The following is a 4,021-nucleotide window of genomic DNA, read 5'->3' as shown; positions in this document are numbered from 1 at the left end:
CCTAGGGTTCACAAATACCCAAATACCCACTAGGGTTTTAGCTCTCCATGGAGTTCAATACAAAAGAGAATGAAATCAAATGCAAAAGTAAACAATCCATAGGAAAACCCCCTTGATAGTCGTGATGATCGTCTTGTGGAGAGCCCTCTCTCATCGCAACGATGCCCTCGTCCGGTATAAGATACGCCTCGATGAATCACTCCGACGGAGGCTTCCTTACCAACCTTCTTCCTAATGAGATGACGATGTCGGAGCCATAGAACCTCCTCCAATCCCTTGGCAATACCTCTCAAAACCCTAGCCGCAGTCCCTTCTCAAGTTGGGGAAAAGATGGATAAAAGGATATCTAAAATCGGGGCTGAAATCGCCTTAAATAGGGCTAGAATCGGGATTCCACATGCCCCTATGGATATTCCACACAGACCTGCGGAATTAACGCACGGGCGTGTGGAATTTCCACACGCCCGTGTGGCTTCTCTATTTCACTGCTTCTTCGGCTGGCTGTCAACAAAACCTGCTACAATCCCAGCACAAAGTATTCCCGAGTCCATCATTTCATCGAGGTAACGTAAACAGGCACACAGTTATGTCATAGATCGTCTTGATTCTTTAATAAATGGTCACATTGGTGGAGAGCTTGCTAAATGTGCAAGAATCAGAATACTAAGATGTGACTGCCCTCGTGCCCCTCCAAATCAATGTCTTTAGCTTGAATACACAAAGGTTGGCACACATTCTAGTATTCTAAACCTGACTCATGTCTCCGCGTTTGAACTTTCTCATGATCTCCTCCAAATAGTGCAAAAAACGATCTACAATGGCTTCTTTCACACACAATTGTCCTCACAACCCAACCTGTACAAAAGAACATAAATACACACATATTAGCGCTAAAACCTGATAAAAGCAATGCAAATAATAAGTAAAGAACACTTCGCATTCTTATCGCATAAGCACTTATCAATAACCCATTGTAACATCACTCCCAAGGACTTAGCTCCATCAAATGCAACACTAGGAGTCAGGGGAGTATTGTTTTGGTTGCTTCTCCCACATATATTCTTGTTTGATATTGATAAGTTATTGTGCGATAAGAATGCGAAGCATTCTTTCCCTATGCTTTGCATTACTTTTGTCGGGTTTTAGCATTAAAATGTGTGCATCTATGTTCTTTTACGCAGATTGGGTTTTGAAGACGAATGTTAGAGAAAGAAGCCAATGTGGACCGTGAATGCACCAATGTTAGAGGAAATCTTGCTAAGCTTCAAAGGTGAAGACATAGGTCGAATGCGAGACGCTAGAGTGTGTGCCAACCTCCTCATACTTCAGTTAGCACAACCATTTGGAGGCGCACAAGGGCAGTCGCACTTAAGCGTTCCAATTTGTGCACATAGAACAAGATCCCTACCAACTTGTCTGTTGTTGAACAAACAAAGTTACCCACGACGTGGACGTGTGCCCGTTTACGTTAACTCGATGAAAGCATGGACTCGGGAGTACTTCGTGCTGGGGATTGTAGCAGGTCTTGTTGATAGCCAGCCGAAGAAGTAGTGAAACAGAGAAGCCACACGGGCGTGTGGAAATTCCACACGCCCGTGCGTTATTTCCACAAGGCCGTCTGGAGCATCAACATGGCGTGTGAGATCCCGATTCCGGCCCTATTTAAAACCGAATCAGCCCCGATTTCAGCATCTTCTGTTTTATATTTTTTTTCATCTTTTCTCCATCTTGAGAGAGGGTTGTGGCTAGGGTTTTGAGAGGTATTGGCAAGGTCTTTGAGGAGGTTCTACAGCTCCGACATCGCATCTCATTAGGATGAAGATTGGTAAGGGAGCCTCCGTCGGAGTGATTGGGCGAGGCGTATCTTATACCGGATGAGGAGATTATTGCGATGAGTAGAGGACTCTCCACAAGACCATCGACACGATTAATGAGGGAGTTTTCCTATGGATTGTTTACATTTGCACTTGATTTCATTATCGTTTGTATTAAACTCCATGGAGAGCTAAAACCCTAGTGGGTATTTGGGTATTTGTGAACCCTAGGATGTATTAGTTTCTATGAATCTCTTTATTATGCTTTCAATTAATTGATGTGTTTGTGAGTTCCAATCTTGAATGCTTGTTGTTTGAATACTTCCTTAGAGTGACACTAGGGTTGAGAGTTCATCCGGTTACCCTTGTGAGTGAGTGACACACAATGAGAGTTAGACGAAGCTTGATTGGAGAGGGTTCAGAGGGTGAGTCGAGAGGTATAGGAGCGTCCTCTTTCCTCTCCGGTGTGATAGATTCTACCTCCGTTCCTCGAGTTCTTTGCGGCCACAATAGAGTGAATGGGCTAAGGGATGACCCTCCGCTGGGACTTAGTGGCGAGTGCAACAGAGTGAAGCGTTGAGGTGATTTTAGTATCTAGGGCTTAATTGTGGCTAGGGACCTTTTTTCTGTACCAAAGGGTTAGGTCTATAATTAGGAAGAGATTTATCACTTGGAATCCCTAGAGCTCATTGCAATTCTATGCGAGTGCGAGGTTTTGAGATTGTTCGATTTCTTCTCCGGGACATGTGTAGAATTAGGCATGGTTGACCTTAGGTTTCGGACCATATATTTAAGGATGTCCATGACTCACCATTGCATTAGTTAGGAAGCATAATAAAGAGTTCTTGCACTTGAAACTATTGTCCTAGGGGTAGCAATACCCGGGCACCCCATCTTTATCGATTGCCTTACCTTCTCCTTACTCGTACTTTCTCTCTTCTGTTGATTTTTACTTTTGTTATCTTACATTTTTTGACACACAAATCACTATCTCATCTTTCACTCAGCTAAGAGACAATATAAGTATTTTTACTCCCTAGTCCCTGTGGATACGATACCCCAGTCACCTGGGGATTTATTACTTTGACAACTCCGTGCGCTTGCGGAGCACCTGTCAAGTTTTTCGTGCCGTTGCCCGGGAGTAGGCGTTTAGAGATACTTTGCACTTTTGTTTTCTTAGCTATTCCACCATTCATTCTATTTCACATCTTCTTTTCTATCATCGTTCTGATTTATTTTCTTTCCTCTGTATAGCTTCAGGTTGATGACCCGAGGGAACCCCTCAATATTGATTGAAGGAGATCCTGAGCTTGAAAGAACACTTAGAAGAAAAGGGAAAGAACCTATGGAAGAACCGTCTAATTTAGCTAATTTGGAAGTTGAAGGTTTAGACAGTATGGCAGAACAAAATGAGCAGCAGAGAACACTCTCTGATTATGCCAGACCTTAAGTGTTGGGGACACAATCGAGCGTTATCCTTCCCCCGATTACAGCTCAGAACTTTGAGCTAAGGCCAGCATTCATCCACATGTTGCAGCAATCCGCATAGTTCAATGGTTTGGCCAATGTGGATCCAAACAGTCACAAAGAGAACTTTCTCGAGGTGTGTGATATGCTCAAGATAAACGGAGTGACGGATGATGCCATCAAGTTGAGAGCCTTCCCATTTTCCCTAAAGGGGAGAGCAAAGCAATGGCTACACTCATTACCTAAAGCCTTGATCACCACATGGGAGGAGATGGTAGAAGCTTTTCTTGGCGGTTATTTTCCTCCCGGAAAATCTACAAAGCTTAGGAATGAGATCTCATCCTTTGTATAGTCAGAATTGGATTCTTTATTTGAGACATGGGAAAGGTTCAAGGAGCTCCTGTGCAAATGCCCACAACACGGATTCCCGGAGTGGATGATTGTTCAGACCTTTTACAATGATTTGAATCCGAGTACACAGCAACTTTTTGACACGGCAGCAGGAGGTACCTTAGGTAGCAAGACCCCCGATGAAGGCCGACAACTTATTGAAGAAATGGGTCTAAATAGCTACCAGTGGAATGTTAGAGAAAAGAAGAAAGTGGTCGGCCTCCATGAGATAGATGCGGTAACTTCATTGGCGGCTCAAGTCGAATCATTGAGTAAGAAGTTTGATGCTCTAACTTCGAATAGAGTGGCTGCCGTGACAACTTGTAGCGGATGCGAAGGAGGACATGCTT

At 43.8% G+C, this 4,021-nt stretch overlaps 1 non-coding gene across 1 annotated transcript; it reads right to left on the bottom strand.

Annotated features, from left to right (window-relative positions):
• Positions 1–3,600: 3,600 nt before the first annotated feature.
• On the bottom strand, positions 3,601–3,707 carry LOC120251984. The gene has a single exon (XR_005533542.1). It is a non-coding gene; the product is annotated as a small nucleolar RNA R71 (small nucleolar RNA).
• Positions 3,708–4,021: the final 314 nt, after the last annotated feature.

Source organism: Dioscorea cayenensis, chromosome 20, assembly GCF_009730915.1.
Source record: "Dioscorea cayenensis subsp. rotundata cultivar TDr96_F1 chromosome 20, TDr96_F1_v2_PseudoChromosome.rev07_lg8_w22 25.fasta, whole genome shotgun sequence".
Taxonomy (NCBI): domain Eukaryota; kingdom Viridiplantae; phylum Streptophyta; class Magnoliopsida; order Dioscoreales; family Dioscoreaceae; genus Dioscorea; species Dioscorea cayenensis.
The sequence above is the reverse complement of the archived record's forward strand: the minus strand, read 5'-3'. Positions and strand labels throughout refer to the sequence as shown.